This window comes from Natrix helvetica (assembly GCF_964273705.1).
Source record: "Natrix helvetica genome assembly, chromosome: Z".
Classification (NCBI taxonomy): Eukaryota; Metazoa; Chordata; class Lepidosauria; order Squamata; family Natricidae; genus Natrix; species Natrix helvetica.
The window spans coordinates 119,964,085-119,976,147 of record NC_138554.1 but is presented as its reverse complement, the minus strand read 5'-3'; the positions used below and the strand labels follow the sequence as shown (position 1 = coordinate 119,976,147).

General features: G+C 44.7%; 1 protein-coding gene across 1 annotated transcript in view; it reads left to right on the top strand.

The window, feature by feature from the left end:
* Window positions 1-12,063, top strand: part of LOC309401940 (homeobox protein Mohawk-like) — a 188,594-nt gene that overhangs the window by 88,335 nt on the left and 88,196 nt on the right. The window lies entirely within an intron of this gene.

Below are 12,063 nucleotides of genomic sequence, written 5' to 3'. Positions count from 1 at the left end.
TTACCATGGAGATAGAACTTCTTCAGTATGATCTATCCTCAGTCTGCCTATTCAGTCTTCCAATAATGCACCCATCACTGCTACAATCAAGTCTATAATATCCTATTGTTAACTGAGCTATTGATTGAATCACACTGCACCTTTTAATGTAGGTTTTTATTGGTAGTTTTCTTTTAAAATTTGTTATTTTAATATTTTATCCAGTTGCATATTTTATTATACATTGCAATAGGGCACCAGATAATAAAAATAATAAGTAATTGTCTAACTTGAATACAAATGATATTTTTTTTATCCTTCAAAATTCCTGAATCTCAAGTTTTAGAAATGAACCTTAATTCACTTTTACCACCATTAGCAATATTAGTGAACATTTCTTAACTTTTAAGAAGAAAAAAATAGAAGGCAACCAGCCATCGCTTATAGAGTGAAGAATTAACAACATTTTGGTTTAACTGTTCCTTAGATTATATGCCAAAAATTAGCTTCCAGCCCACATGGGATTTTCCCCGTGTCCATTTTCAACTGGAATCTGTTCACTTTTGACCATGATATTTTAAGGCCAAGTTCTTTCCAACAACATACAATGTATATTCCAAATATTATGTTATCCTTTTATGAGTTGAGAAGAAAAAAAAAAGAATGGAGTTAACTAGCAATGAAATGGTAACTCAGTTCTAATCCTATTAGGTTTGGGTTATTCACATGCATTATTTATCATTTAATTGAGACAGAAGCTTTTAAGGAGCAAATTATATGTGCAAAATAACACATACACTTGAATGTCTCAAATAGTTCCAGGCTTTGGTTACTGAAAACAAGAACAGATTCTATCTAGATTAATACTTCTTTGGATGGATTTTGACCATATGTTTTTATTCAAGGCAGGTTTTTTTATGTATGTTTTTGGAATACAGCTAAAAAGTCCATTTCCTTCCTAATTAGAAAGTCAAGAAATCAACATCTTTGAGAAGCAAGCAATCATTGAATTGAAAAAAAAATTAATACTGTAATTTCTAGAATCACTTAAGAATAATAATTGTATCTATTTTAGGCAATATATGTCATCTTATTACATATTTATGAAGCTTTATATTTATACAGTTATAAATTCATTGATGAGGACATGATATTTATTTAGGTAACTAAATTACCTCTGATTGGTAGTTTTCAGAAAAGAAAGTTTGTCATACAAACCAGAGATTCCAAAGGACTAAACTGGGAACATTTTGCATGTAAAATTTGTAGTCTCCAGGTTATCAGTGGTTCTTGTCTAGGTCCAATCTTTGCCTGGCAAATCAGAACAAACAATTTTTAAATTGTATTAAAACAATTGTGTTTTTTTAATGAATGCATTTTAGTTATGCATATATTATGAAAAGTAACAAGAAAGTGACTTAATCTGTATTTCCTGTTTGTAAAATTCTCAACCTCCTAATATCTTGGATCCAAGCTCATTCCACAACAGGCAGACATAATTCCTTTGAAATAAGGGATCTTTTAAAGCAAATCTCATTTCTCTTCACTCCACCATTGCATTTGTTCATTGTTTTAGCAAATTTAACAAAAGAGACTAATTCAAATTAGAAGAGATTGAACAGCATTTGTCCAGAATGGTATAGGGTCACCTGCTTAAGAAGGAAGTTAGACTAGAAGGTCTTCAAAGTCCCTTCCAACTCTGTTCTTCTACATTTTGTAAATTGCATTTATTCTCCCATTTCCTCTCAGTGTTTAATTAGCCATGTGGAAATTTTATTTCTAGTTTTTTCTTTAACGTTCGGATTTATAGATTTATAGGATTTCTAACATTTTGCATATAAAGTTGTGGTAGTATTAACCAAATAAATTTCCAGCTCTTTATTTAAAATGAAGTCATTCGTGTATAATTTATATAATGTGTATAGATCTACAAAAACTGGAGAAGATATAAATGAGGCATGTTATCTTGATAAAGCTTCACACCAACTAAAGGTTGGAATTTTTAATAAGAATTTATTAGATGACTTTATCAATTAACTCTGGTTGATACTTTGTTAAAGAAAAATCCCTGCTGAATGTACCACATAATATGCTCATTAAATCACTTTTTCAAAATTCTAAAATGCATTAGGTTTTGTTTTGTTTTTAAATGGTAATCTGGAAAATAAATGAGATGTGGAATTATTTAAAAAGAGACTTGTCTAATAGTCCCAGAAATGTTTTTCAAAAGGCAAGTAGATTTTCTTGGTTTTTCCTTGAAAATATTTCACTTTTCCTCCAATTGCATTTTGAAAAATATTTTTGGACCAACCATGACTGGATGATTGAAAATCTCCATAAAGATTTGTCTGATTTAAAAAAAAAACCATTTAATGCTACTAAATATCATGTTTTAGAAGAGGAGAAATAATAATGCTTTGGTCACAAGAACATGATAAGAATGTTTTAAACCCGAACTACAAATATTTTCTTTTATTGGCATCACAATATATATAGCAGAATGGTTTTATTATCAAAGCCCCAAACACTAAAAAGGGTATTATTCGAAAAGTTACGTTTGAGATTTATTAAGATAGTAAGAAAACAAAAGATGATCTGTGAATATACAGTCTATAATAATAAATAATATTTTCCTTGTTTCATGTCAAACTTTATGGAAATCATTGTAGTTACTCTATGTACATACATAACTTTGGTTTTAAGTCAGACATATGATTATATTTCTGCCTTTAACTCATCTGTTGGATTCATAGGGAAATTGCTTCATGAAGCAATATGTTGTAGTTAAAAGCTCATCAGAACTGCAGATTGTGGCAGAAAATAAAAACAGGAGATGACTTTCAGGAACTGAATGAAGAAGGCACTTCAGAAAACACTAGTGGTTTATGGGAAGAAGCCACACCAAGTTGTGCCTTACATTATCCATCAAGGAAGCATAGCAATGCCAGGCTCTTAAAGCACCATATTCACGTCATTGATAAAATTCAATAGGCTCTGTATTTGGTAAAACTGATTTGCAACTCTGGAGTCATGTTCATTCCATAATAACAACAAATTATTAACAGCTGTGCCTTGATTAGGAGCCTGTTAGTTGGGTTCGTATAATTAGTGTCAAAATCAATTTATTTGTGTATTGCATTTTTCACAAACATATTGAGTTTGAAGGTTGTTCAGGTACAAATACCACCATGTATCAAACAGATTACTTTAATGTAATTCCTGTCCAGTTGAAAGAGTATCAATTTTAAATAATTACAAGACAAATCAGTAGGCCAGTTAAATATTTCCATAGCAATAGCGACATTGTACTCAAAATGCAGTTCATTCAACTCTTCACATGTTTAGTTTTTCTGCATAAAGTAGTTAGGTGAGCCATGGAATGCTTAGTTAACTCTCAATTTGCATTCCAACTCCATGAGACAAACTCCCCAAATTTAATGATGATAAAAGTTTTCTGTAATTGAAAACATGTAGTTTTCCCCAGTCAAGCACACCTCTTGTAGACTTCTTGCAAGTTGTATTGTTCCCAGTCCTTGAGGGCAATACTACCAAGAGGTCCATGCTAACTCTTGAGATTAAATTTTTCCTCCAAGAAGTTTATTTTTCTGTGAGTTTATTTTTCTGTGAGAACAGCAAAGGGCTGTACTCAAAAAACCCCATCTCAAACCTTTTCAAAGGTTTCAAAGATTAGCTTCAACAATGGAACTAGGTTCCACAGGCTGTGTGCACTTCTATACAATCCTATTGTTCTTATTACAATTATCTTATGTATTAACAGCTTGATTATGCATGTGTAAAGGAGAAAGAAACTAACTCCTTTCTTTAGAGGAGATGAGCATTGACTCTATAGGGATATATTGTATATAATATACTATTCTCCCTCATTTACCAAATCATTTTTCAATAGACATATTTTGTGAACAGTTCAAAAAGGAGATGGAGAATAATGACTGAATGGTTATCTATAAAGGACATTATATCTATAGATTATAAATTTATAATCAAGTGTCTTGTTTTACATCTCAAAGTATTTCAATATCAGCAATTGGGAGAATTTTCAAACACAAGTAAATAGATTACCTGAAAATCTAAAGGTTTTTGAGCTTGCTTTATCAATATAGAAAGGAATAATTTAACCATCAACTGGAGCCAGAACTGGCTGATCAATTCCCGACATCCATCAATTGTTACAAGGTGCTTGATGTTGTTTTAGACTCATATAAATAACATTTTTAATCACTTGGTTTGATGCTTTGACTCACCTGTGTTTGTGATTCTATTTCTACTGTAGTATCTTACTTCCTTGCAGTAATGTTGGCATTTGCCCTTGAATGAAGTCTACTGATGATATTTGGGATTAGAGCAAAACCTGCTTTTTTTCCAGTAGAGTGGAGGGAGGTGTCACTGAAGGGTTAACACAGCCTGATTGGTCCATTTGACTGAGAGAAAACTTCTTAGCCTCCGGCTTCTCCCGTTGGCTCCCAGTTTCCTCTCAGTCAAGAAGGTCCAAAGACTTATTATTTGGTTCCCAGTTGATAGTGAGTACTAAAATTGAGATTTATTTGGTCAATTGGATATTTCAAAATTAAAAAGAAATTAATAGAATAGAATTGGAGCTGTGCCCAACAGGACAATCTATCGCTGTCCTGAATAGGCAGGGAGAGCCGCGTGGAGCGAACTCCTTCTCATCCCTCTTCCTCCCTGCCGGGCCTTCCCTTCCACCCGGCTGATTCCTGGTGCCTCGGGCGTGCCGGGTGGCTCACAGCTCTCAGATTCTCCCCCGACGACCCGCTTCCTCAAGCCGCAGCGCCGGCGGCCTTTTGCCGCGCGTGAAGACCGGCAAGCCTCTTAACTCGGCCGCGCCGCCTCTCCCGGGTCGGCGGTGCTCTCGGCGGCGGCGCGAGCGCAAGACCAGAGCGCCAGCGGCTTTTGCCGGGCGTGAAGACCGGCGGAAGATTGCCTACGAGCCGCGATCTCCTGTTTTTGGGTCAGCAAGCCGTCGGAACGGCTGGGGAGACAAGCGGCAGCACGCGTGCCATTTTAGCGGCCGCCTGAAGAGAAAGCAATAATTTCTGCCGGCGGCCATTTTGGACACGTGGCGGGCCCAGACTCACCGGGCCTTACCGAGCAGCCACCGACACACAAAGCCAAGGCTGAGCGTTTCCCACCAGCGCGGGCTTAGAGGCTGCAACAACTCAAGACCATCAACTTCTGTTCATCTGAGCACGTGAGTGGGGCGATGGCAGCGCGATCCGAGGTCGCTCAAACCGCGACTACCCAGGCTCAAGAAGACAAGTCAGGCCCCACGGCCCCAGCCAGGCCTCGAGTTTCTAGGCCTTCTGCAGAGGATCGGCCCTCTAGAGCTCTACAAAGGGACGAGCTTAGGCGTTCCAGAGCAATTGAAAAAGCCATTGAGAGGGCAGAGAAGAAAAAGGCCAGGGATCCCAGGCCTAGATCTAGATCCCCCAGACCTGAGGCCTCTTGTCATTCCCCCTCTGTCAACAGGGGGTTCAGCCCTTCTTCTCCCTCTACCTCTTCCTCTAGATCGGTTAGGAGTGAAGGGCGGGGGGCTTCACCTCCACCTCCAACTTCCCCTGGGACAAGGGAATTGGATAGAAATGACCCATTAGAGGGCCCCTCTGCTGGTACCCCCAGGGGTAGGAGGTCTCACAGGGACTCGATCTCACGTGACTATGACTCTGAATATGATGAGGAAGATCTAGAACACCTTCCTGAAAATCTAAAACGTTTAATTTCTGCAGCCATTTCCAGGGGAATAGCTCAAAGAGATAGACCCTCCCATCATAATAGGATTACACCGTTCAGCAGAGCCAGATCTAGGGCTTCCTCACCTTCTCTCATGAGTGAGGTCTCCTCTAGGGAGGACGCTCGTCGCAAGGACGACTGGGGTTTTTCTGAGGAAGAGGATGCGGCCACTGAACAGCCCACCTCCTCCAACCTATTCATCCAGGCCATGTTTAAGCCCCTACTCAAAAAAGCTAGGAGAACCACCAAGGTGGGCACGGGGGACCCCTCGGTGCCCCCTCCCAGAGATCCGGATATGGTGATGTTCTCAAACACGGCCACCAATAAAGAGGAGATCCCTGCTCCCCCTCTGTTCTTGGAGGTGGCCACCAGTCAGTGGGCCCGGCCTTCAAATTTTTCCCCTCCGGGCAGCAATGACAGGCGGGCTTATAACATGGAGAAGGCCTTCCTACAGGCCATCCAACTACCGGCCATAGAACAACCTATAGCTGCCCTGGTCTCATCTTCCCCGGTGGTCTCGGGTGATGCGGCAGATAAGCTTAAGCCGGAAGATAAGAGAGCGGAGCTCACCTTGCAGAAAAATTACAAGGCTTCCGCATGGGCAATGCGGGCGGCGGCCGCCGCCTCGTATTTTAATCGCACGACAGTGATGTGGCTCCGCCAACTCCAGGATCGTATCCCGATCCAGGATGATCGCATCCACCAGGATTTGACTAAAATTATGGCGGCGTGCCAGTATTCGGCCGATGCGACCCTGGATGCCATGCGATTCGGCTCCAGCGCCTTAGCTACCTCCGTGGCCTCACGCCGGCTCCTTTGGCTTAGAAATTGGCAGATCGATAATAAAGCCAAATGGGATTTAATAGCCGCTCCCTTTACGGGTCCCAATCTGTTTGGGTCTGCTCTAGACCCGATTTTGGTGGAGAATAAAGACAAGAAAAAGGTGATGCCTACCTCCACCAAGAAGTCCGAAACACGCAGTCACCCGTATCGCAGGCCTTCCTTTAGGAGTTATGACAGGGACCAGGAGCCCCGTTTCCAGCAGTACAGACAGGACAGGCAATACAACAGGCAGAACTTTCAGGAACACTCCAGGTACCAGCCTCAATCCAAGCGGCCCTTTCGCGGGGGGGACGGCCGCCCCTTCCGCAGAGGGAAATGACTCAAATCCGAGTCATCCCATAGGCGGCCGCCTGGCGCTGTACGCGGACAAGTGGGACCAGATCACATCAGACGGGTGGGTCCGAGCGACCATTCGCCACGGCCTAAGGTTAGAGTTCCTCTCCTATCCCCCGAGACGGTTCAAGGTTTTCCCCCATCCCGGGATCCGGAACGCCGTCGTCTCATGGACCTCACCGTCTCCCATCTTCTGGAAATCAGAGCGGTGGAGGTCGTTCTGGAGCCGGAGAGGGGATGGGGCTACTATTCAAATCTCTTCGTAGTCCCGAAGACCTCGGGGGGTTGGAGCAATCCTCGACCTGAAGCGCCTTAATCAGTACCTAGTCTACAGGCGCTTCAAGATGGCCTCCCTGAAATCAATCTTGCAGGGTATTCGGAAGGGGGATTACATGGCCTCGGTAGATTTGACGGAGGCCTATCTTCACATCCCCATTCTCCGGGCTCACCGTCGCTTCCTGCGGTTCTCCCACAAGGACCGACACTATCAGTACCGGGCCCTTCCATTCGGCCTGGCCTCGGCCCCTCGGACGTTCACCAAGGTCCTGGCGGCTTACCTGAGATCCATTCCGGTGAGGCTTCAGTGCTACTTGGACGATGTCCTGGTCTAGGCAGGGTCCCTTCCCAGAGCCAGGGCAGACCTCCAGCTGACCATCCAATGGCTCCAGACTCTAGGGTTCTCAGTAAATTTCCCCAAGAGCCACCTGTCCCCCTCCAGACAGATACTACATCTAGGGACAGTAATCGATTCCGAATCAGGGAGGGTTCGCCTCTCCCCAGACCGTCTGACCAGTCTGAGACAGTTGATCACATCCATCAGAACAAAAAGGTCCGTTTCCATCCTGACCTTATCTCAACTCCTGGGGAAGATGGTGTCCTGTATAGGGATAGTCCCCTGGGCCCGCCTACACCTGCGTCCCCTCCAGTGGGCCTTGATACCAGCCCAGAAGAGGATGTTGAGCAACTCTCTGCGACCGCTTCGCCTAACGCCAGAGGTGAGACTCTCTCTCAGGTGGTGGATGTCCCCGGCACTGCGTCAAGGGGCTTCAATTTGGGAGCCAGAGAGAGTAACAGTCACGACGGACGCGAGCTTTTTCGGCTGGGGGGCCGTGATGGGGTCCGACATGGCCCAAGGATGATGGACTGCCTCAGACCTCAGCCACAACATCAATTGGCTGGAGCTCAAGGCTGCGAGACTGGCCCTCCGGACCTTTCATCGTCATCTGCAGGGGCGACACGTCCTCCTGCTCACGGACAATGTAGCGACGAAAGCTCATGTCAACCGTCAAGGGGGGACTCACTCCCGTGCCCTGTGGCGGGAGGCGCAGACATTGGGCCTGTGGGCAGAGACACTTGGCCTCAATTACGGCGGAGCATATATCGGGGGAGTCCAACCACCAGGCGGACTGGTTGAGTCGGGCGACTCTGGACAACGGCGAGTGGCAGCTGTCCCCAGAGTTGTTTCGGAAGATCTGTCTCAGATTAGGCACCCCCCTTGTGGACCTGTTCGCCTCTCCCGGCAACGCACAACTACCGAGATTTTTCGCCCGATTCCAGACTCCAGCGGCAGAAGGAGCGGATGCCCTCAGAACCCGGTGGCCTCCGGGACTTCTTTATGCCTTTCCCCCCCTTCCCCTCATTCCCAGAACCATACGGAAGGTAGTCACAGAGAGGGCCTATATCATTCTATTAGCCCCATACTGGCCGAGGAGACCATGGTTCGCAGACCTGGTCCAGCTCTCGGTCGCGGATCCCTGGAGGATTCCACCAGAGGAGGTCGTCCTTTGTCAAGGGGTCTTACTTCACCCAGAGCCGCAGTGGCTTCATCTGACCGCGTGGCTCTTGAACGGGGATTGCTAAAGGGGAGGAAGTTGTCATCAGGGGTCATAGCTACCTTGGAGGCATCTAGAAGGCCGTCCACAATCAGAATCTATAACGCCACCTGGGCGGCCTTTGCAAAGTGGTGCAGCCCAAGGGGGGTGGATCCCGCTAGGGCCACGGTTCCAGACGTTTTAGAGTTCCTCCAAAAAGGGCTGGAGGACGGGTTGTCCCATAATACGCTCCGGCGACAGGTAGCGGCCCTATCCACCATCTTAGGAGGGGAAGGATCCTCTACCCTCTCCCACTCCCCATTGATAAAGCGGTTCCTCAAAGGGGCGGCTAACATCTGTCCGCCCCCAGTTCATAGATTCCCTACCTGGGATCTTACCCTCGTCCTGAAGGCACTGACGGGCTCTCCATTTGAGCCGCTCAGGTCGGTACACATGCGTCTCCTCTCGCTTAAGGTAGTGTTCTTGGTGGCCATTACATCGGCCAGACGTATATCTGAGTTGGGGGCCCTTTCAGTTCGCAGCGACCTTTGTGTGATTCACCAGGACAGGGTGGTCCTGCGTTTGGATCCTTCGTTCATCCCGAAGGTTAACTCTCTGTTTCATAGGGCCCAGGAGATTGTCCTACCAAATTTTTGCCCCAATCCAACAAGGGAGAGAGAACAGGCGTGGCATCAGTTGGATGTGCGAAGGGCCCTCCGTATTTATCTGAAGCGGACGGAGGGCATTCGTAGGACCGAGGCGTTATTTGTCTCGTTTCATCCGGGTTCACTAGGCAAAAAGGTTTCGTCTTCGACTATTGGGAGGTGGATCAGGTTGGCCATAGTTGAGGCTTACGGAGCCTTGGGGAAATCCCCCCCTTCGGGGATTACAGCTCACTCCACTCGTAGTGCAGCCTCCTCCGCGGCCTGGGCCACAAGGGCGCTCTTCGAGGACATATGCCGAGCGGCCACCTGGGCCTCTCCTACCCTCTTCATAAGGCATTACTGCCTGGATACTTACGCCTCGGCTGAGGCGTCATTTGGGCGGAGGGTTCTCCAGAGGGTGGCGGCCGATCCTCCCCCTGGGACCCAGTCTTCCCTCCCTGGGACGTAGCGTGGGTATGTCCCTTCAGTGACACCTCCCTCCACTCTACTGGAAAAAGAACGTTGGTCTTACCTGAACGTTTTTTTCTGTCGAGTGGAGGGAGGGGTCACTTTCCCGCCCTAGTTAGATAGACAGGGTCCGGGAGGGGTAGGATCGGGTGGCCCTGGGCGGCTTTCCCTTGTCTTCTTACATCATACAGACGCTGACCGTGACATCGCGGAAACTGGGAGCCAACAGGAGAAGCCGGAGGCTAAGAAGTTTTCTCTCAGTCAAATGGACCAATCAGGCTGTGTTAACCCTTCAGTGACCCCTCCCTCCATTCGACAGAAAAAACGTTCAGGTAAGACCAACGTTCTTTCTCATTCAAATTAATTCAATTGACTCAGGGCAAACAATAACCTTTCCTGAAAACTTTGCCTCTCAAAATCCTGTGATTCTGTGAACTGCATTACAGAAGTTTGTAACACATGTAATACAGGTAGTCCTTGCTATCATTCATTTAGTGACCGCTCAAAGTTACAATGGCACTGAAAAAAATGGCTTATGGCTGTTTTTCATACTTACAATGGTTCTAGGATCTCATGACCATGTGATCAAAATATGGATACTTGGCAGGTACTCATTACATTCATGGTCCTAGAGTTATCTGATACATTTGTGACCTTCCCAGCTAACTTCCAACAGGCAAAGTCAATGGAGGAAGCCAGATGTGGCCCATTAAGTGAATCAATAGCATGATTCACTTAATAACTGCAGCTATTTGCTTAACAACTGTGGCAAAAAACCATCGTAAAATCGGGCAAAACTTACTTCACTGCCTTACTTTCAGTGGTGGGATGCAGACGGTCTGGTGCCTGCTGGGAGCACCAGGTACTGTTCCGGTATGGTGCTCTGGAGGGCCACCCGCCCGCCCGCTCTCCTTACTACTATTTGAGCTGACCGGGACATTTGCGCACACGCAAAGGGTGTGCAGTGCCTGTGTGACGCTCCGCCGAGCAGCCGGAGCGCCGCAGGCAGTGTGTACGCATGCGCGCGCTGTGCACATGGTGGACGCCCAGCCCTGCTGCAGCATACCGATTGCAACGGGAGCCGGAACCTACCACTACTTATTTACCAATTGAAATTTTGGGCTTAATTGTGGTCGTAAGTTGAGAATTATCTGTTTCGATTCTATGGTAAACATGTTCAAACTAAACAAATGGAGGTGAAGCAAAACCTTGAATGTTTTATGGTGACACCTAGAGATCAAAGAAAGAGGTGACTGACAAGATGCTTACATTCTACACAAATACTTCCTAAAATATAAAATTGATCTTCATAAGCATATCTCAGATGTGTGCAGTTAGATTTCCTGTCTCCCAACAGTTGTAAGGGTAATGAATGGTAGTGATTAGTATTTACATTTATGTTAACTTTCTGCTTGTATATGTAGCTGCTCATAAAGTTTCATAATGCAGCAGTATAAAAATATGCATAAGAATTGAATGGTAACATGTTTTTGTGGTTGAATTAAATGTTGCTTATATTCAGAACACTAAAAGCTACAGATTGAAAAATAATTTTTAATTAAGGCTACAAGCTTTAAAATCCTGCGGTTGCCATAATAAAAATTTAGGAGACTTTCTTAAATCTGAATTGACCACACTGCTTTCCATGAAATGTGTATATTGAATATGAATATGAATATAGCACACAGTTGCAGTGCATGCCCGAGATTATAATGGATAGCTGACTTAAGTGGAGTCCCCATAATCCTTATTCTTGTGCTCTCACCCACTCTTGCGGAGAGCTTGTTTTGTAGCTGGGCTGCTAATCTTTTACAGAGAAAATCTCTTGGTGTACATTTATTCAGGAGCAAAAGAGTGGAAACTTACTCTGTTTTCTTGCCATTTTATAGCTAGCAGAGGGGCTGAATATATAGGCTTAAGTAATCAAAAAAGTCAAGATGGTGGCAGAATATTGGGTTTGTCCCTAGATACACTAAAATGTTGGAAGCTAAATTTCCAGTTGTATATAAAGGTTTTGTTTTTTTAATTTAGAACTCAGCTGAGACTTGAAGAAAATAGGAGAAAACATTCTTACTCCTACATGCCTTAATTCATAATCTTTCAGGAAGAAACGTACATACACATGCTAAGTGATAAAACAAAATAAATCTAAGAAAAGAAACAGTTCAGATCAGACCATAAGATAAATTTATTTCCTTCTGATTTTCCAATCTTTTGCT